The 23,631-nt window shown below is 34.1% G+C and overlaps 1 protein-coding gene across 4 annotated transcripts in view; it reads left to right on the top strand.

Moving 5' to 3' along the window:
• The window catches only part of atp2b1a (ATPase plasma membrane Ca2+ transporting 1a), a 239,378-nt gene that overhangs the window by 44,197 nt on the left and 171,550 nt on the right, over positions 1-23,631 (top strand). For 2 of the 4 annotated variants that reach the window (XM_087246195.1, XM_087246198.1), the window contains one exon: positions 5,631-5,805. The exons of the other annotated variants lie outside the window; for them this stretch is intronic. The gene's annotated coding sequence lies outside the window, so the exon portion shown is untranslated. The remainder of the gene's footprint in view (positions 1-5,630; positions 5,806-23,631) is intronic. 4 annotated transcript variants of the gene reach the window in all.

Genomic DNA, 23,631 nt, shown 5'->3' with positions numbered 1-23,631 from the left:
TGCGGGTCAGTCGATGCTTTTGAAAACACTATTGATTGGGTTTTAGGGAAGGAGGAGGGTGGCTCAGTCAGTCGATTGGTCGGTCGGTCAGTCAGTTAGTCGACAGTGGCCTTTGGTGGATTTGTGTGAGAACAGCAGGCGCAAATGGCACTTGCGAGAGAAATTTGAGATCTGAAATAGCTTACACAGCGGCCTCTAGTAGATTCACCAAAATAAAAGGAGCTCCTGGGACATATTTGTCACTCTCCAGAAATGTATATAATGGTACATTTTCAGAATGAGCCTGGGTTGAAAAAAAACAAAACAAAATTATTGTCATATTGGACTCTATTGATCTGTTGGAGTACAAAAGATTACGAAGTGAATAAAAATGTTATAATAAATCCAACAGAATAGAGAGAAAAAATCTGTAAATTAACAGTAAATTATTATTTTTTTGTATTGTTTGATTAATTGTTTTTTTTTCACTTATTTATACTTTTGATGACTTATCTTTTCTCCAACAACTTTTAACTTTGAAAAGTTTGATTAAATAGTTTTTTATTGACATTTTTAATAGTTTGAAGTAAGATTTTACCTAAGTTTGTAGAGTAATGTTAAAGTTTAAAAACCTGTTAATAAACTGCCAGTACTTTGTCATATTACAGACTTTATTCTATCTATTATTATTTTATACTATATGCAAATATATATGGGTGACGGTTTTTACTTGCATTAGTATATAACAATAGCAAAATTAGACAACAGAAGCCACCATGAAATGAATTTACAACCATACTACTATTTATTTGTTATTTTATGCTTTTGAATTGCATTATGGGACCTTGATCTTTCTTTCGTCAACTTTTAACCTTGAAGAGTTTGAAAAAGTGACTTTTATTACCATTTGTAATAGTTCAAAGTGAAATATTGTCTGGGTTGGTGTTGTATATTATGATACAAAACGTTGTAATAAATTGCTAGTACATTTTCGGTTATTTTGCAGACTTTTTTCTCTATTTCTTATACATATATTATTTCCAAATTTTGAAATTTTGTAAGTTGTTGATTATCAGATTTTCTTTTTCAGTGTACATACTAATACATAATGTACATAATAATAAAGATACAGTTTAATAAGTGTTCTAATTATAAAAGAAGTCCACTCCATTACATTTACAATAATGGTACAGAGAAACAGTTATTGGAATAACTTTTTAGGTCGTTTTTCCACTCTTCTGATGAACTAAAGCATAGAGATCTATTCAGAATTAACTCTGTTTTAGCTAGAGTGAACAGTTAAAACGATTGCTCCCCAAACTAGGGCTCGCTGGCAAAATTTGGCCAATGTTAAATTTTGGTTTGGGCTATCATCCCATTTGAAAAGAGAGGAATGAATGATAGGTAGTTGGTTGGGGCAAATGCCTTTAAGAGAGATCACCATTTCGAATTTTACATAACCTTTTGTTTCTTTGTTTAATTGAGGAGCTACAAACTAAAAATAAATGTTTCATTTAAATGTTAATAAACCAGACTTTTAAAACGTAGGTACTGTCACTTGACATATACTGTAGAAGACAATGCACGAGATTTGCAGAGCAAATTAAGGCAAAGGCAGGAGCAGCTCAACAAGTGTATTCAGCATTAACTCCATTGTGTTATAAATGGGATTGTTTGTTTTTATTATCATAAGTTCATTATAAAAAACTTAAAAAGGATACTGCATCATTAATTAATATGTTTTAAAGCAACATTTTATAGTTATTTTTAAATCTTTGCCAAATAAATTAGCAAATTACCCATAGCAAATTTAATGCAACACAACTAGGTATATTCAATATTCTCTAAAGCCTTCAATTAAGTTTGGGTTTCGGCTCTTTATAAGTAAAAGTTTAGGCACCCCTGGTTAAAACCATAGTCTTTAAAAAGTAAAGCCCTAAAATGAATTGTAGTAGTTTTTAAGGTTCAGTTGTAAGGTGTTGTGTTGAACTCCAGCTTTAGCAACAATGATAATAGTGGCGGAAATATCATCTGGTAGTGGAAAGATGACATAATGCTCATCCAACTATAGAGATGCCTAGATAGCGGCGTACACTGCAAACGTCACTACTGTGCTCAAGCAGAGATATGTATATCCCTCTCGGATGCCTTTCTGAATTTATCTCCAGCTTCCTCCCTTTGCAAATGTGTTGAAAAGTTGTATAGCATTCACCGAGGTACAACCCTGCGCTTAAGGATAAAAGACAGGCATCCACTGGCTTACCATCTATAGAGCCGTTAAGCCTTAATGACTTTACAGTGTATGGTTTATTTAGTTTGAACCAATGCCTCCAAAAGGGTCCGGGTTCAGTTTCAGAAATAAGCCGTACCAGGGAGGAGAACGAGATGTTGTCGGATAAGGGAGAAATAACTGCAGTTTGAGAAGCAAGTTGAGATTGCAAGTTGCATTGCCTTGCGCTCTGATATCATCAGTGCAGACACAGCATTCTGGGAATGAGCGCAATCTAAACACATTTTCGTTAACCACAGAATATCAGGACAATCCATGTAGAATTTTCTAAATCATTTTTAATATATATATCATTATGTTTTAGCTAAAAGTAAAAATGATGCACTTGTGATTTGTGCATGGAAATTAAAACTCATGTCAAACAAACTCTTGAATTGGAGTGATCAGTACTTTATTCAATAATAAATCAGTACAATATTTATATTTACAATATTTATTTATTTGTTTGTTTGTGTTCGTGTAATTATAAACAACATGTATACATGTAACATATATAATTATATAGAACATGAAAAGAAAACAACTGAAGAATATTTTATAGATGGATCAGACATGGGCTGGTTTAAAATTCTGACGGTATGATAACATTGGATAAAAATATCACGGTTTCACAGTATTGTGATTACTGCTCCAAAATATGTTCTTTTTAAATGTCTGGGTAAAAACAACTCCTTTTTCGTCATTGATCACACTATATCTTTAACATTTTAGATATTTTGGAACAGCAAACATGTCAGGCTAAATAATAGAAATAAATCATTGACTTCTGCTATCAAAAACAAGATTTTTTTGTTTAATAACTTAATAGGTTAACTTCTAACCTAATTGTATAGCATAAAAAGGCATTTTTGGATATCTTTCTGTTGTTTGGATATAAAGTAAAGCCTCTGCACTGTTTAGGACTATAGCATGCCTGGATGTTGGTTTATAATCGATCTTTTTTCAAACGTTTCCTGAGTCATGGGCTGACCAGTAGTTTTTGATTTGGAGGGTCCTTTTCAACTGGAAATGCTGTTTCAATAATAAAAAAAACCCACAAAATAAAATAGTTGTAAAATACTGTACCTACATATACTGTACCTTGGGAACGGCATAACAAACATTTTAGCGTTTTTAAAACATTGACTTTTTCAAACCGAAGTAAATTCAATTCAATTCATCTTTATTTCTATAGCGCTTTTACAATGTAGATTGTGTCAAAGCAGATTCACATAGAAGTTCTAGGCCCAGTTTCACAAACAGGGCTTGATTAAGCCAGGACTAGGCCTTAGTTAAATTAGGCTATTTAAGACACATTTATAAAAATGGCCTGAAAAAATATAGCCAGAAAAATATAGCTGGTGTGCATCTGGAGACTAAAAAAAAATGACACTGACATATTTTAAGACATCTCACCGCAAGTTATTTTGAGCTGAGACATGCAATTTATTCTTGACTAGCCTTAAACCTTGTTTGTAAAACCGTGGGCTAATAAATTGAGTTCAGTTTAGTTCAGTTCAGTGTGGTTTAATTTTTACTGCTGAACTGGACACTGCATGTCCCAAACCAAGCAAGCCAGTAGTAACAGTGGCGAGGAACAAAACTTTACCAATTGATGAAAGTGAAGAAAAAAAAAACTTGAGAGAAACCAGGCTCTGTTGAACACGACCATTTCTCCTCTGGCCAAACCTTCAAGTAGACATTGAAAGCAGTCATTTTCCCATGTCTAGATGAAAGTGAATGGAGACTGTGATGGTAAATAAAAAAATAATAATAATATATATATATATATATATATATATATATATATATATATATATATATATATATATATATATATATATATATATATAAAAATTTTAAACGTTGGTGCTTTTGTAGATCTCAAAGCACTGCTATTTTATTTTCAGTGAAAATGTTTTAATTTTTTATCTGTTCTGAGTAATGATCACATAAGGACATGTACTTTTTAGAAGACTTATATAAAATTGCTCAGAACCCTAATGAACCACTTAAATAAATCTTTGATGGCATTTTTTAATGTTTGAATCTTAACTCCAGTCAAATCCAATTTCATTTCATCAGTTAAATAAGTTTTTTTCTAACTTTTGTGTTTTAAGTAAGAATATAAAGTCAAAGGCATTTAGATCAACACCAGTGCTGTAAAGTAACAAATTACAAATACTGTAACAAACTGTATTACAAACTGTAATTGAGTAGCTTTTCTTATAAATGGTAATTTACTAAGCAGCATTAAAAACGTGTACTTTTACTTTCTTTTGAGTACATTTTGAGTACAAGTGCTGTATCGGTACTTTTACTCCACTACTTTTCTTTAACCTGCAGTCCCTATTTTTTTCTGTCTATGGGGATTAGAAAAATCAGTCCTGTGATTCCTGTCCAATCAAATTGCACATATAAGGTAAATCTCATCATACTGAACTATCCCATGGTTTAAGGGATTTGTAATTGCAGCAAACTATTTGGAAGCATTAAAAGTGTCCAAGAAGATGTCCAAAATCTTCACACGTAATGACCTTGATATTTGCATTTTGTTTGGAGATGAAAATCGGGTTGATGTCAGAACCCAACACCAGGCCTACGTTAATGTCTAACGTCCAACATAAAATCAACCAAATAACGTCTATCAAATGTCGGATTTTGGTTGTCATATCTGACAAATAAATGTCATTATTTGACATCAATATGACGTTGGTTTTAGATGTTGGCTCGACGCTGGATTTTGGTCTCATTGTAACACAATCACTAAGTATCATCGTAATTTGACGTCGTTATTGGCCATAAAAATAAATATTGTCCTTAGACGCTGGCTAGACATTGATTTTGTTCAATTCAAACCTAATATTAACGTCTTATGACATTGTGTGACTGCTGGGCATTAAATAAATGCACTACAGAATGTTACGTTTACACACATCCACAAATTACATGTAAACGCATCCGGTTTTTGAAGCGTAATAATCACGACTATTGAGTACCTTCTATTGAGAAAGCTCTACTTTTTACTCATACTTTGAGTGATATTTACAACTAATACTTTTACTCTAATTGCAGTACATTTTTAGGCACGTAGAGTAACTGGTACTTTTATTTGAGTATGATTTTTCAGTTCTCTTTCCACCACTGATCAACAAAACAGTGAGTAATTGATTCCTTTTTAGCGAATGTGTACTAGTGAATTTTTGTTATTTCCAAGTGGTCCACTCATCATCAGTAAGCAGAACATTAGCACTTTTGATACAGTTGCCTATTTTTTATATTTCTTCGTTTATAAGACATTAGCTTCTCCCACATTTTCCTGATCTCCATCCATCATTTCGACCTTGTTCCTCTCCGTCTCTGTGTCTGTCTTATATAACAGTAGGAGACTGATGAGTCCACCTGGACACCCCGGTGTGTGAGATGTCCCTGTGAGAGCCAAACACACCGTCCACTTCGCTTCGCTAACTGTGTGTTTGGAGTCAGAGGCACAATCCACGCCGCTGAGTCCACAGATGGTCACACTACAGGAACAACACGCGCCTCTGTCTCCAATGGTGAGAAAGAGAAGCGAAAAGGGCCTTTTTTTTTTCTTTCTTTAGAGCGAAACAAGTGCATTGTCTAGCCTAGGATGCAAAGTGTGTGATTAACAAGGCTCAGCGTTAATATCACAAAAGGAAATTGCTGTTATGGAATCTCGAGTTCATACAGGTGTCCTAATAGAATAATTACAAGTGTAGTTTAAAGCACTGACTCGCTGTAAAATAAAAAGAAAATGAAGAAGAAATTAATATCTGTAGTTGCCAGATATTCAATAATAAATGCCATTAGGGTTACACTAACATCAGGAAAAAAAATGTAATAAATAATGACTGGACAATTGTTATAATTTATTGTATTATTTATATGTATAATATATTTGCTCATGGTGGCGCAGTTAGTAGCACAATCGTCTCACATCAAGAAGGCCGCTGGTTCGAGCCTCAGCTGGGTTAGTTTGCATGTTCTCCTCGTGTTCGAGTGGGTTTCCACCGGTTGTTCCGGTTTCCCCAAAAAGTCCAAAAACGTTTCCTATTGGTGAATTGGGTCGGTTAAACTTTCCCTAGTGTTTTTGTGTGAATGAGTGTGTATGGATGTTTCCCAGTGATTGGTTGCAGCTGGAAGGGCATCTGCTGTGTAAAACATATGTTGGATAAGTTGGCGGTTCATTCCTCTTTGGCAACCCTAGATTAATAAAGGGACTAAGACGAAAAGAAACTGATTGAATGAATGTTTTTCATTGCAGTGTATCAATGACATCTACTTGGCAACTTTCATGTTTGCATTTTATCCATTTGTGTACGATGAGCTTATTTATATTTTGTAGCCTTTTTGTGTTTTTGACATTTCTGGAAATATTTATAAAGTTTTATTTATTTATTTATTTACTTATTTATTTTTTTAATTTAATAAAAATAAGAGGCATTTCTTTGGCAGCTAGCTTACAATTTTAGTAAATATTTTTTTACACTGTAAAACCCAAAAGTCAGCTTTATTAAATGAAATGAGTGTGAAATGAGTGAAAATTGACTGAAAGTTCATTCTACTCATTTGAAAAGAGTTTGAAATCAGTGTTGAAGGTAATGAGTTAATTGAATACCACATTACTTCAACTTAAATGGAGTAAGTTCACAGTACTCTTTTTTTTTTAACTCAAATGGTTTGCAGCAATTAGTTTCCTCAAACGGTGTGAGTTGCCTTAACATATTGGGTTTTACAGTACTCAATTGGTTTAAGTTCTCTTCATTTATTGGGTTTTACTGTGCTTAAATTGCTTCATTTACTCAAATGATTAAGTTCACAGCACTCATTAGGATTAGTTTTTGAACTAATGGTTTGTTTCAATCGGTTTCCTCATATGGTTTGAGTTACCTTAACTTGGGTTTTACAGTGTAATAAATGTGTTGACATTTACAAAACAGAAATAATTCAAATGAATACTTACCAAAACTATTTAAAAATAAATCCTTTCATCAGCTTTATTGTATTGCTGCTTAACGAAAAATAAAATACAATAAAAGATATACAAAATACACTGTAAAACCCAATAAATGGAGAATCCGAACTAATAAAGTACTGTAAAACCCAATAAGTTAAGGTAACTCAAACCCTTTGAGGAAACCAATTGCAAAGGGTTTGGTTTTGGTTTTACAGTACTCTGTTGGTTTGAGTTCTCTTTATTTATTGGGTTTTACTGTGCTCAAATTGCTTCGTTTACTCAAATGGATTAAGTTCACAGCACTCATTAGGGTTAGTTTTTGAACTTAAATGGTTTGTTGCAATCGGTTTGCTCACATGGTTTGAGTTACCTTTACCTTTTGGGTTTTAAAGTGATAAGTTATGTCTATGTGTGTTTGCATTTAATTTCATTAAAATAGCTTAACATTTGGTTTTTTTTGTTATGTAATGTATGCCATTCATATTTTTGAAGCATGACTCAAGTCCGTTTTGGGATCACTGTGAGAACTTTTTAGTAAGGTTTTCCTGAAAAGCATCCTGTTTTGTGTCCGTGTTTCCACAAATACACAAATTGTAACAGCATGTGTCCTGGAATGACTTTTGCCGCTTGCCTGAGTGCTTATGTACACACAGCATGAGAATCTCGACTATCTCTTCGAAAACGCCATCGATTGCGTATGAGACTCTTGATTGGTTGCAGAGCATTACATCAGCAGTGACATCATGAGTGGCCCACGGCCATTACGTGACTGCAGAAACATTCAAAACAGAATTATGCCGGTTCTTTTTGATCAAACGAATCATCCAAAATCCAATAAGGCAGCTAATTTGAACATACACAAAGATTAAAGGGACAGTTCACTCAATTTCTGCCATCATTAACTCACTGGTTCCAAAACTGCTGGAGTTTTTTTATTATGCGGTACACAAAAGAATATATTTTGATGATAGTTGCCATTTGGCTCCAATAGTTTCCAACATTCTTCAAAGCATCTTCTTTTGTGTTCAACAGAAAAACTAATAAAGCTCATACAGCTTTGGAAACATTTGAGGGTCATTGGGTGAACTATCTCTTTAATTATCTGATCTGAGAACTGATGATACAGTGCAATAATCATGGTTAATCTTTCACCACAACTGATAAGTTGTAGTTTCTGTTGTACCGGAGGTTGCAGAGTTTGTCAAACTTTTTTCCTACCTCGGTCCCTTGACCTTCCTCATATTAATTTTTCGAGAAGTGCATTTCTTTAATCTAATTTTAGCAGTGGTGCAGTTTTTAATAAGCCTTCTATCGAGTGACGTTGGCTGGCATTCACTGGAACACGACTCCGTACCTCCTCTTCTCTTTGTCAGACACACAGCATTAACCTGGTTCGCTTGCAGTGTATTATAAGTAGGTCAAGCTCGAGGTCAAGTAATGTTGCATTTTGCTTTCAAATCGTGCAGCGCTGCTCACCGGGAGGAAAGCATGACAGCATTTGTTTCCAGTGAGGAGACTGGATTTTCTGCTGAATGATTTAAATTAAATGTGATTCCTCATCTTTATGCTTGAGGGAACATCAGGCCCCGTGTATGCCCTTGTGTGTGTCATTCAGCATGATTTCTGAGCTCTCTGAACAGCAAACTGTCTTCCTTGAAAGTGTTTATTATTATTATTTTGTTTCTGACGTAATGACTGTCTTCTGTTTGTTTATTTCCTTATTTAGGACTGAAAATTTGTAATGTGCCTGCCAATTTCCAAATTATTGGTCAGTCATTATGTTTTTCATTGGCCTGACAGAGAAAGTTAGTTCCTTTACTTTAACTTATGACATTTTTATTATTTAGATTGTTTATATGACTGTATAATATAATATAATATAATATAATATAATATAATATAATATAATATAATATAATATAATGTAACATAATATAATATAATATAATATAATATAATATAATATAATATAATATAATATAACATAATATAATATGTTGTCAGCGAGATAAATCCAGTTCTTATAATATGTTGAAAATTAGCCATAGCCCCTTTAAGAAATGTCCCTTCTCATCTCACGATGCGCGTGCGTGACTGAGCAGATCGTGGTGAGCGGTGTGTTGTAGGCTGTAATCATCGTGGAAATAATGGTGTTTTGGGACGACGTGGATTGCGTACGATGTAGTGGACTTCGTGTCAGACAATAATCGTGATTTCTGATCACTGCCGTATTTCAGGATAGATTTAAAAAATATTTTTTTACTCTATTTTTGTATACATATTTTTTGTTGGGCAAAATTAAATGATTTTGTGGCACTATAATGTCTAAAGTTTTTTAGATAGTTTTTTTTGTGACAGATTTTGTAACCTGAAGTTAACTGTAATTTTTGCTGAATTATTCAGGTTCATTTATTTTGTTTTATTTATTTATTTATTTTTTTTTACAATTTGTCTTCAAATACCTTATTTCTCTGTGCTCCCTTCGACCACTGAAATATTTTTTTTAGCAAACAGCAGTCAGATAAAACCCCAATTAAGAATTTTTTTTTTGCTTGTTTTGTGTCTACTTGCTACCCGGCTACAAATATATAAATTTTTTATTAATCCTTTCCTTTGAGATTTATATATATATTAGTGGTCGGCTGTTATCAATGTTAACGTGAGACTCTTATAGCGCGATAAAAAAATATCTTGTTGGAAACATGAAGAAATATCCTACATGGCAGTAATAGTTTGATTGCGGTATATAACTTAATAAATGGTTAGTAAACACAAGTACATCTTCTTGAACATAATTTACTTTCATCACTTATTGTAGTAGAACAGTTTCTCAAGCAGTTTGTAATGCATTTTGGAAACTGGAAATGACCCCTGGTCAAATTCACCACCTGACTTGAGAAACGTGTGTGTGTGTGTGTGTGTGTGTGTGTGTGTGTGTGTGTGTGTGTGTGTGTGTGTGTGTGTGTGTGTGTGTGTGTGTGTGTGTGTGTGTGTGTGTATATATATATATATATGTATGTATGTATGGATGTATGTATATATATATATATATATATATATATATATATATATATATATATATATATATATATATATATATATATGTATGTATGTATGTATATATATGTATGTATATATATATGTATGTATATATATGTATATATATATATGTATGTATATATATATATGTGTGTGTGTGTGTGTGTGTGTGTGTGTGTGTGTGTGTGTGTGTGTGTGTGTGTGTGTGTGTGTGTGTGTGTGTGTGTGTGTGTGTGTGTGTGTGTGTGTGTATAAACATTGCATTATAAAATAAACAATAAATTCAACAATCCTGATGCTAAAATCCAGACAAACAAGTAATTTTACTGAAAGATATGGGATCATCATATTGCTTATTTAAAATAATTTTTAAACTCAAAAGATTTAATATTTTTAAAGTTTGACACTTAACATCCTCTAACCTTGAATATTTGATTACATTTTACACCGGAGAATGTGCATTTTCTATAACACAGTGTGTCTTGAAAGAATTTTTTGTCCGTTTTCCAGTACCCACGTATGACTTGCGTAGTCTTGCTTTTGTTGCATGTATGCGGTGAATGAGTCAGTGAACTAGAGTCGTGGCCAGTCATTAAGTATAAACACCAGGTCTGTGAGAGCTCGCCTCTGAAATAACTCCACAATCACTCTCTTCTAAATGCATTCAGAAACGCGTCTGCAAAGTCCCACTCTCATACTTCCTGCACACTTAAATGATTCCCTGTGCTGCTTGAGCAAGCTTATTCTGAAGGTCTGCTTTATTGGCAGGAAAGAGCTTACCTTTCTCCTTTTTTTTGCTCTTTAATCACCTTGTGTTTTACCTTATGAATATTAGATGAATAAATGAATGTTAAGGACATGTTGGGGTGATTTGTAAGGGAGTAGTGAGCCTAAAGAACTCTGCATAAATGCCAGAACACACCAAATTGACAATTTGCCATTGGTCAGCAGCATCAGGACATCAATGGAGAGGGGTCTGGCCGCAGACTCTGTGCAGTGCAATCTGGGCTGCATCCAATACTTTTCAATGCGCTTACCTAACCCCACCCCTAACCCTGCCCATCACAGTGACGTCACTCGCTCCATTGAGTGCATTGAGTCTGACATTGCATCGCTGAGTGATGCAATCTCAGCTTGCATCATAAAGGCTGCATCCAGATACTATTGCTTCACTGAGCATCTGTCGGACTAGTTTATTTAGGGCGGGTGGTCACAAATGACTGACAACTCAGAAGCCGTTTTAACATTCAGGCATGAGAAGAAAGTGCACACCTGAAGTAATAGACGCATCTTAGGACAACAGACATGGCACTTATAATTTAAGCATTACCTGTTACCTGGTAATGCAAATCACACAGCTTCTGAAATGTATTTGTTCATGGACGAGCGTTGCTCCACATCCATAGACAATTTACAGAGAAATCATAACATGTAAGCCATGAAGAAAACAGCACAATACAGGTGTTGTAATAATCGAATGATTCGTGGGAATTTACAAAAATAGAGTTTAGTAAAAATAGAGCCCTTACAGACATGTTTCCAAGGTTTCAACGTTTCAAAGCCATAGAAATAATCTGCATGTGTTACTCTCGATAACATACACAGAGAGAAACTGAAAGTAAACCTAAACTGAATAAAAAAATGCACTACCTTAAATGTCCAGTAGGTGTCAAAACTGGGTTAAAATCATGTCGCTTAATGCGAATGCACAAGAATAATTGTAATTCAAAAATATATATTTTAGGGGTCCAAATATTTTTGATGCAGTTTGCGGGCCGGAGGAAGGAGGCGTGGCCCGGCAGTATGAGACCCCTAGTTTAGGGTGTTCTGCAAGTCACCCCTTGTTGGGTTCACGTCAGAGGCAGTTTACAGTACATAATTTAACATGTTAAGTCAGTGTCAGCTGTCTCTAAAAGAGAGCTCTCTGATTGGCTATGTAGAATTGTGTTTCATCTCTTCTTCAATTCACAACACCGGTTAAACCTACAACAGAGCTCTGGTCTCGGTGAATAAAGTCTGAGAAAATGCTAGTGAGGCGAGGAGGGCGGGGCCTAGAGCCGTGGGAACGAAACGAGGCCGGCTGCTTATGAGGAACACCTGTGAAGCATACTGGCCTCGAATCCCACCACTGTAAGAGGAGGAACGATCGCAGAGAAAGCCAAGAGAGGATCCAGCCCGGACATATTGTTTTACATTTGCTTTCAGTTTGACGGCAGTCTCTGTGAAATGCTGCAGCCACTTTTATCAATATATACCTTTTAAGTTTTGTCGGTTCTCCGCCTCCTGCTTCCCGACGGCCAGGTGGCTGTAAACTTCATTACAGCTGGCTTTAGCCACATTAGCATGTTAACAAGCTCATTCAGAAAGGATATTTGGAAACATTTTCGCTTTAACATCGCTTCAGTTTCTGTGTGGAGTTTGCATGTTCTCGCCGTGTTAGCAGGGGTTTCCTCCGTGTGCTCCGGTTTCCCCCACAGTCCAAAGACATGTGGTATAGGTGAATTGGGTAGGCTAAATTGTCCATAGTGTATGTGTGTGTATGGGTGTTTTCCAGTGATGGGTTGCGGCTAGAAGAGCATCCGCTGCATAAAACATATGCTAGATAAGCTGGATAAGGCGACCCCTGATAAATAAGGGACTAAGCCGAAAAGAAAATGAGTAAATAAATATAACACTTTAGTAGTCTACAGAGACTTCTGTTCATTGTTTCATCCATTATTTCCATTGTTTTCTGGTGCAGACATTGTAAATCTCAGAGAGTAGTTGCTGCTGTAGTGGTGATGGGGATGGAATCGTGCAGGTTCATAGATGGTAATATATAATTAAACCCCCTTACTACATTACTATTGAAGGAAAGTCTGAACTGCATATTCAAAGAGAAATATTTACCAAAACAAAGTTAATAGGTTGTCTTGTTTTCTGGGTTGGTAGAGTCACTGAGCGTATTATTATAGCACGACAGAAACAAATCAAATTTATATAAAATATCCCTTTTACAACTCAATAGTTTATCTTAGCTACACTATAGTAATAGCTAGGACATGCTTGCCAGGAGCGGTCAGCCTGACTGAGTAAATGTTATAGCCACTCATCTCTCGTTCTACTTTCCAAACAGCCTGAGCATCTGGGAGCTGCTCTATATATTATTATTGGGCTCTGTGTTTTATTATTATGAACCCCCCAGTGAGCCAATGGCAGGCCAGCGAATGTCCTCGTGTCCGCCACTGACATCATCTGCGTGACCGCTGGCACATCCTGGATAATGATGCATAAGATACATTTATGTTTCTATGGTTTGGTGATCTGGATCATAGTCACAGTGCATGTACTAGAGTAGTTTGCAAAGATATTTGGTCACACTTTATTTTGATGGTCCATTTGTTGAATTTAAGTTACATTGCATCTGCCAACTTAATGTTAATTAGATTATGAGTAGATTGTTGGTTTTGGGTTTAGGGTTAGCGTAAGTTCACATGTAATTGCAAAGTTTCTTCTTGTCAGTTAAATGTCTGTTGAAGGAGTAGTATCAACAGATGTTAAGCAGACAGTCTACTAATATTCAAATGGAGCGTCGAAATAAAGTGCTACCAAATATTACATTTCATTTTAAAGAATAAAATGTTTGTGGACAACAATACCACTCATACAAATGCACCATTTAAAAATTAAGCTGAATAAATAAGCTTTTTATGGACAATGTTTTAATTGAATTACTCTGGTTTGACTTAAAATCTAAATCCAAGTAAAGTTGTACTTTGGACAAGACTGTAATAAATACTTATAACGTTAGGCTATGCTGTTGCTAGTTGTTTTATTTTCAATAATAAAGTAAACTTTGCTGACGCTTTCGGAATGGCTATACATGTCACGCAAGATGGTAGAAATACAGAACTTGGAAACACTTAAACAGTACCATTTTTTATGTGGTTACACAACACAATCTCACAGCAATTTGTATCTTTTTGATTAAGTGGCTTATTCGTGAGAATTTGTGCATACTAATTTGTAGAGTTTAGTACGGTTTTCTCATCACCCAATGATGGTTGGGTTTAGGGGTGGGGTGTCATGACTCCTTTTTAAAATTGTACATCTTCATATGACTGACTTCCTACAAATTCATACAAATTAGCCACTAAACTGACAAAACGTAAAATACTTATGTTTTCTCGTCAGATCAGGTGGGTCACATGACTTGAAAATATTACTTTGGGGAAAAGTGAATGTTTTTTAAGTTTACATAGGGCATAGTTTTTTTTTATTTAAAGCAAACTGAATGAATTAAGTTATAATCAGAAACCATAATTTTCACTTAACCTTATATAAAAACTACTTTGAATAATAAGCAGTAGTTTCAGTGTACACATTTTTCAGAGTACTGAGAAAATCATTTAAATTGTCTTAATAAAGTCTTTAGAAGTGCACATTACAATTGAAAATTGAGATAAGAAATATTTAAGATCTGAAAATGACAAAGTATCTTCATTGAATGTAATATTTACAAAATATTCTAGTGTTTTTTGGTATGAAAGTAATTCATTTTCACAGATACAATGCATTTTTGGCTATTGGCAAAAATATACCCATGCAACATAAGAGCAGTTTGGGGTCAGTAGGATTTAAAATTTGAAGAAATAAGCTTCTTCTGCTCACCAAGGCTGCATTTATTTAATCAAAAATACAGTACAAATTGTCTAATTGTGAAATGTTATTGCACAATAAAGTAACTGTTCAAGAGTAGTTTATAATTTAACTGAATAATTTATTCTACTGATTTTAAAGATGAATTTTCAGCTTCATTAGTCTTCAGAGTCACATGTTGAATTCCATAACATGCCACTTACAAGTGATACCAATTTCAAGTGTTCGCACTATACGTGTTTTGCATTTTTTAGGTTCTTAGTTGTTGCCTTAATAACAGAAAATATGAGCTAGGCATCATGTATGACAGTTGCCAAAGTGAGATATGAGCTATATAGGAGACATATCTTATATGTACACACAGGGTTTATACAGTATGTGGATATAAAGAAGCAATACAGGAGACCAATATGGCCTGTATATGCACTTCAATTCTGCCTTTATGTGGCATATATACGCATTAGGGATGCTTAAAATAATCAATTAACTGTTAACTGAAAGGATGCATTTGTGACCGATTAATGGTATCAGTTTGGCTGCATAAGGGGCCGATCGAATGCTCTTTTTTGCGTTAGGTGACATAAAAAAGAGCACCGCACTTCTTTTTTTCCTTGTCAATAAAAAGGCGGTGAGGTGCGCCTCGTGTTTTTGGAACGGAAAATCGCGTTTGCTGTGATTGGCCCCTTACTGTGCAACTGCAACACATATTTGTTAACGTGGGACGGTAACGTGTAACCACACGTGCCTACAGACATACTTGCCAAAGAAGCAAAATGGAGGAAGAATATTGCTGTTTGATACAGACGAGTTGATGCCAAACCAGCGCTGATGGTGATAGCCTCCTGAAATATGTTCGCATGTTAAAATAAATCAGTATTTTACAATGCAATATTTAATGTGTTAGACACAAAATAGACACGTCAATAAAAAACAATGTATTAATAATTGGCAGTAAGCAAAATGAACCGAATTGAGCATCTCTAATATGCATATGCAGCGTATATATTATCATATATGTGCATATATACTGTATAGGTTTCATATACACGCATATATCCTCGTATGACAAAGTAAAAAAAAAAAAAGCTAAATTTCTATTTATTAGTATAGAAACAAATTGACTAGAAATTTGATGATGATATGCATGACATCTTTTTTTCTTCAACCAACTGATATTTCATGATCTAAATGACATTTCCACTTGAATTTTTATTAAATGTCTTCAGTCTCCAAAATGACATTTTACTGAGACACAAACCTATAAGTAGGCCCACACAGAATCTGCGTGCGCAGAAATATGCAGATTTTAAGCCCATCGTGTCTATTTATTTACTCGTGCAAATGTGTGCAAATTTATATTTATTCAGTTTTTAAATAATTTCAATAACATTATTGACTAATATGAAAATGTTCATTGGATTGATTTACAATACAGTTTGTGTGGATAATATTTTCTGCCTTTTAGTAGATATGTTATATATGAGACTTGCTTTGTTTACCAACTAATTGAATCTAATTGGATTTGCATTGTAAGCATTATTCATTCATTCATTTTCTTGTCGGCTTAGTCCCTTTATTAATCCGGGGTCGCCACAGCAGAATGAACCGCCAACTTAACCAGCAAGTTTTTACGCAGCGGATGCCCTTCCAGCCTCAACCCATCTTTGGGAAAATTGTAAACATTAAATAAAAGTTAAAAAAGGTATTACTTTTTCATTTAATATTTTATTTCATTTTTTGTTATGATACTTCTAAAATAATTCTGCATAAATCCACAGATCTTTTACAAAAATTTGTGCGGAAATGGCAAAAAAAAAAAAAAGTCAGCAGATTTTGTCTGACCCTACCTATAAGTCACAAATCCAGAGATTTTCCTAGTGGTCTCTTTCCCCCGTAGCTGTATATACCAGATAACAGTGTAAGACATCTATGCATGACTCACCAAACATGTAACAAGCTTTTCACACCAACTTGCCCATATGATGTGTGGCATTTCGGAGGCAGTGAAATCCTGCCCTGTTTAATTACATTTCATCATCTTTGCGAGCCGCACTGGCAGACCAGCTCTCCGTGACTCTGGCGCTTCACAGCACGCATTACATAACCGTCTAAAACATCATAGTCAGTGTCATGTTTCGCATAATCTGGCATAAGATTAAAATGTTTGTCACGCTACACGCAAATAAGTTTTGACAGCATCATTTGTGTCTCTTAGATGAGTCATAAACTCTTTGATAGCTCATGCATTCGCAAAATGGGTTTGTGCAATTAAGTTTCAAAAACAAACAAAAAAATGGATGAAGTTAATGGCCTTATTTTACAGTCGCAATTACTGTTGGATTCCGGTATCTCAGCTTGTATTTAATTAGATGTTTTTATTTTTGTATTTCTTTCATTTTATTGCTGAATCACACTACTGTACATTTAATATAATATAATATATTATAATATAATACAATACAATACAATACAATACAATATAATATAATATAATATAATATAATATAATATAATATATTACAATACAATACAATACAATACAATACAATATAATATAATATATTACAATACAATACAATACAATATAATATAATATAATATAATAATGTAATGTAATATTATATATGTAATATATATATTATATTATATATATATATATATAGGTAATATTATATATATAATATAATAATGTAATGTAATATTATATATATTATATAATGTAATGTAATATAATAATGTTTCTTAATATTTCTTTTCTTTAAATCCATTCTAATCCTGGTTTGTGATTTCTTTAAAAGAATTAAAATAAACCAATAAATTGATTAAAATAACTGAAATAAGCTAATTAAATAAAATAAGCAAATAAACAGAATTACAGGTTATTATAATTTTGAGAATTTAAAATGTAATAATTAGCAACAATTAGCTTAAATATCTGATTAGATTTAAATAGTCAGTAAATAAAAATTCTGATAAAATGGATCAGCAAAAATCAAAAGACATTACAGTACTTCAAACACAACCATAGAGTTCAAAAATAAAATTCATATTTATTAATAATAATTAAAAACATAACCCTATAACAATTTAAGCAACAATGTTAATCTACTTTGCATAATGGTTCACCACAAAAATAAAATAAAATAAAATTAAATTAAACACAAAGCAAAATAAAATAAAATAAAAATAAATAAAATACAATTAAAATAAAGCTAAATAAAATAAAATTCAATTAAAATAAATAAAACAAAGCAAAATAAAAAGTAATAAAATACAATTAAAATAAAATAAAAAACAGAGCAAAATAAAATAAAATTTAATGAAAAAAAATAAACAAAGCAAAATAAAATTAAATGAAATAAAGTAAAATATTAAAAAAATGATAAATTAAAATAAAATAAAAATAAATTACAAAGAATTTATGGTTCTAATTCTTAAAAAAAAGTTAATGGGGTGCTACAGTATTTGTGCAAAATGTCATACCTCTTCCTCCACGAAGCCAGAGCTGGGGAATAGAGGTATAGGAGGCTGGCATCTCGACAGATGGCACTGCCATGTTGAGAGAAGTGCCCCCAATCCGACCGTGGCTCAGAAAACTAATTATGCGCGTGTCAGAGAGAAGCTAAGCAGCAATGCTGTGGCATTTAGACATCACAGCCGTGTACAATAGCCACGTTTATCCTCTCCACACGAGCACAGAGATCATTCTGCAATTAAAACCTTATTCATTAAGACATTAAGTGTATTTTCAAGCACTTCTCAGTTTGGAGATTGTAGTTAGTATTTATTTAGTCTAAAGGAAAGAAAACATCCAAGATGCACTTTTAAGTGTTTCTTTTGTTGCACTTTATTAATTTTTGTCTTCCTGTCTTAGGGTGGGCAACAGCACAAGGTCTTCATTGTCTCATTTTGAGCTTTAAAATGTGCCACACATTCTCTATTGGAGGCAGGTTGGGACTGCAGGCAGGCCAGTCAAGTAACTGTATCCTCTGCCTCTGCAACCTGGAAGTTGCAATGTGTGCAGAATTTGGTTTTGCAATGGCGTCCTTTAGAGTTGTTGCTGGTAACAGTCTGGGTGATCCTTTTCTTCTTTGGTCAGGAGCACACGGCATGCATTTCTTCCAAAAAATACCTGAAATACTGATCACACCACAGTACATGATTCAACTGTGTGATGGCTTATCCCAGATGCTTCCGAGCCCACTGACGTCGATGGCTCTTCTGAACACTGTTAACATAGGGCTTCCTTTTGGCACAGTACAGTTTTGTGGATGTAACTATGTATTGTGATACTTGACAAAGGTTTGCCAAAGTAGTCCTGAAGCCTTGTGGTGATATCGCTTCTAGAATGATGATTCTTGATGCAGTGTTGCCTGAGGAATCGGCGATTATGGTAGTTCAGTTAGGCTAGCACTATTGTCCTTTTAACACTGAAATTCCTCAGGATTCCTTTATTCATGTTATGCACTGTTTAATGTAAAATATTCTAATGTCTTCCTAGCTTTCTTTGAGGAACATGATTTTTAAACATTTCAATAATTTTCTCACGTGTTTGTTGGCAAACTTAGGCCCCTTTTAAACTAATGCGTTTTCGTTTTAAAACGCATAAGTTTTGCTACGGTTACACCATCCGTCCACACTACGTTGGAGTTCTCGAGCGCCGAAAATGAAGCGTTTTAAAAATGCTAGAGAGGCCGTTTTCATTCTGAAACACTGCTGCTCCGTGTTAGTTTGGATGAGGAAAAACAGAAAAATCTGAAAACGGAGGCGGGACTGCTGAGATTCGCTACCTGATTGGGGCTTTTGTGTCATTGCGTATCCTTCCCTTATTCGTCAAGACTCTATCACATGACTATAACACATGGCTTTAACGTTACCGGAAGACTGTACTGTAAACAACAACATGGGCACAGAAATGGGAGCGTTGTTTGCACTATTGTCTGTTTTAGACGCCATTGTGCAGTTATTCATTTGTTACTTTTAGTAACAACTCGTCCTCGTCGTCTGTCCACAAAAATACCTCTCTTGCTTTCTTTGCCATCGCGCTTAATGTTCAACCGGTGTTTGTTGACTAACAGTAACCAATAACCAAATGCCAAATGCGAGACACATGCTTCCTGTTTATACTAGGACGCGCATGCCCAGAGTGCTTGAATGGTCACTAGATATACGTTTTTGGTGGCGTAGTGTGGATGGAGATATGTTCCGAGACGCTAGGTAAAACGCTAGTGTGGACGCGGGTCGTTTTTGATATAAAACGCCATTTTAAAACTAAAACACACTAGTGTAAACGAGGCCTTAGTCTTCAGTCCATCTTTGCTCCTAAAGGACTAGACCTTTCTTTGATGCTGCTTCGGTACCAAATCATAATACAGCTGTTACTCACATCACCTGTTTAAAATCACTTAATTTAACCAATTTATATGATTACCAGCCCTAAACTGCTCCTGTCCTAACCTTTTTTTGGGAATGTGATGCAGGAATGAATGACAGGAAAGTATTTATATTTACAAATGATATTTACAAACATATATTTGTCTGCAACAAAATACAAGTCAAAATAAATTTGCAAATCACTACTTTCTTTTTTATGTGCATTTTCTATACTCTCCCAACTTTTAATGGTTTGGGGTTGTATATTGTTTTTGGTTGTATGCAGCATTTTCAGAATTATGGAGTGATAAAAAGAAATTCTCCATATTTCCTCGGTAAGAAAACATAAAATTAAACCAATTTTAACCCTTAGTTTAATATTCAAATTTTTGCTATAGAAATGTGCAGATTTGTGCATATTTAATGAAATAATTCCTCATTTGCTTATTTGTAATGCAACATATAATGCAATATAAATATTTGGTTTTTAATGCGATCAATAAACTGAAAGTATTGTAATCACTATGCTTTATGTTATTTACTTTTATAATGTTTTATTTATTTTATTATGTTCATTCTGCGCAGTGTAAAAATTTGTTGCTGAATTAAATGTTTAAAGTTGAATCAAACTAAGTTTGCACACATCTTCAACTTAAATCATTTAAACTGACTCAAAACATCAAGCTAAAGCATAACTTAAACTAAGTTAAAAACTGATTCACTTTTGTAAAATAAGTTAAAGTAACAACACATTGATCACACATTGTTTTGATCATGTAACTTTTTACAGTACAATGTCAGGTAGAGAATATAACTGTTAACTCTTTCCAATTTGCCAAACCTGTTCTCCATCCCACATAAGAGGGGTCAGTAGCACTTAAAACTAAATTAAATCAAGAAGAAACCGATAAACAAAAGAGTTTTGATGAATAATTTAAAAAGTCGCATGGGGAAAAAGAGAAGCAGCGCCAAGGTTATGGTGATTACCTGAAATTCATTTCTAATGCGTTTATGCTTTGGATTTTTAATGTGCGAATGCCAAATTTAGTGTCTCGTATGGTCGTGTCGTGATTACAGAATGCAATTAGAGTGGATAAAGGCAGGTGATGGCAGAGTAATTATCCTCTAAGTAAATTAGTGTGGCGGCAGTGTGCGGTGAGAAAATGAAAGAGATGAGCTTATTCGCATCAGAAACATCACTCTTTCTCATTCAGTTCACACATGTGCTGCAGTTGTTGCAATACTGCACATGTATGTAGTTAGAGACTGCCGTCTTTCATATATGATGGTGTATGGGCACTCAAGTGCATACACGATATTAGTTTCGAAGTTGTCTTTTGTTTGTTTGTTTGGAAATCTCCTCTGCTGACGAAGGCTAAATATTTGAACACAAATACAGAAATTTAAATAATAAAAATAAAAAATAAAATAACATTAACATTGTATAAAACTTTGTATACAACCTTTTTCTGCGATGAATAAATGCTATTGGGTGACACAGTGACTTAATGGTTACTTAATGTGTCGCCTCACAGCATGAAGATCGCTGGTTCGAATCCCGGCTGGGTTAGTTGGCATTTCTGAGTTATTGTTAGTATTATTATTGTTGTTATTGTTATTATTTCTATTATTATTATTAATATGAATATTGTTGCTGTTGTTGTTGTTATTATTATTATTTTTATTATAAAAATATAGTAAAGCTCATAATTTATTATTATTATTCTTATTTGTATTATTTTTTCAATAATTTTTATTTCTATTATTAATAATAATAAAGTTTTATTTTTTGCGATACAAATATCTGACATATTACAGTGTTGTATTAGTATCAGTGGGAATCTATTGAACATGTATTTTTATTGCTTGTATAAATTGTTTATTATTATTAGAATTATTTCATTTAATTTCTTTTTCAGGTTCAAATGTAACCAAGATTTTTTTTTTTTTTTTTGGACACTATATTTGCACCAAGCTAGTTTTTCGATTAACACTTCATTTATTTAAAGTAAAAAAAAAAAAACTATTTCAGTAGCTCAGCATTTATATTAATGACACTTGTATCTTGAGCAGCAAATCATCATATTAGAGTCATTTCAGAATAACCATGTGACATTTATCTATGAATGCAGTTCTGTTGAGCAGAACACCCTGTGAATGTTTTTTATTATGGATTTCCTCCTGTATGTTGCTGGTTGTGTGTGATTAGCATGCCCTGTGTTGTTTGTTGGCTTTAAGGTAAAAAGGCTGTGGCTTTTGTTCAGCGCTCTTTCATCGGGAGCTGCTATGAAGCTTCACATGAAGCGTCTGTGTGATAAACTGGACAAATTCATGTTTGGTTTTGTTCCACAGTCTGTGTTCACAGCGCAATGCCCAAGGCCAGAGGAAACAACAAACACGTCTGCTCTCTCTCTCTCTCTCTCTCTCTCTCTCTCTCTCTCTCTCTCTCTCTCAGCAGCCCATCTGTCTACCTTTGTGTGTATGTGTGTGCGTGCGTGCGTGCGTGCGTGCGCGTGTGTGTGTGTGTGTGTGTGTGTGTGTGTGTGTGTGTGTGTGTGTGCGGGTGGAGGTGACTGTCAGACAGTGGGGCGGCAGGTGTGCAAGCAGAGCTCTAACACACACACACACACACACACACACACACACACACACACATGCACTCATACACACACACGCAGTGGCAGACAGAAACAGCTCATTGTCTAGAAGTGCTCTGTTTCCTTTAGCCCTCACATATGTCAGTGTTCCTGGCTTAAGCCTCACTAAACAAAACCCTCCCTATTTCCCATCACACCGTTCTTTCAGAGTTTCCATTGCAGACTTGCGACATGCATTTTATGGTCAAGTTGCATAAAAAAAAATAAAAAATCAAGCAATAGTTTATAGGTGTTTATTCAAGGTGATTAGATTAGATTCAGCTTTATTGCCCACGATACAACACAAGGCAATGAAATACAGTTAGTATTTACATTCTGAATGTTTAATAGTCTGTTGTGGAAAATGCCTTTTGCAGTTTTCCCATTAATCTTGACAAATCATGAAAGAAATAGTATCAACTTTTTTTTTCAGCTTGAATTTTACGCATCTTTAGGTATTTTAACACTTGTGGAAACTTAATTGTTTTGTTATTATACAAGGTTTTTCCTGCATAGAGGATTTCAAGGTGGCCACCTCCACCAAATTTTGTACAACCTCCACCTTTTTGACTAAAATCAGGCGGTCAGAGCTACCAACAGACCCCAAGTGATGCTCAAGCACTGGTCATGTATTTAATTCCATTTAATGTTAGTCTTTTAAATAAGATAATGTTTTACTTGACAAAATTAAAACCGTAATGTAGAATGTATTTGTTTCG

This window comes from Danio rerio, chromosome 4, assembly GCF_052040795.2.
Source record: "Danio rerio strain M-AB ecotype USA chromosome 4, GRCz13ab, whole genome shotgun sequence".
Classification (NCBI taxonomy): Eukaryota; Metazoa; Chordata; class Actinopteri; order Cypriniformes; family Danionidae; genus Danio; species Danio rerio.
Note: the sequence above shows the minus strand (reverse complement) of the source record. Positions and strands in the feature narration are given on the sequence as shown.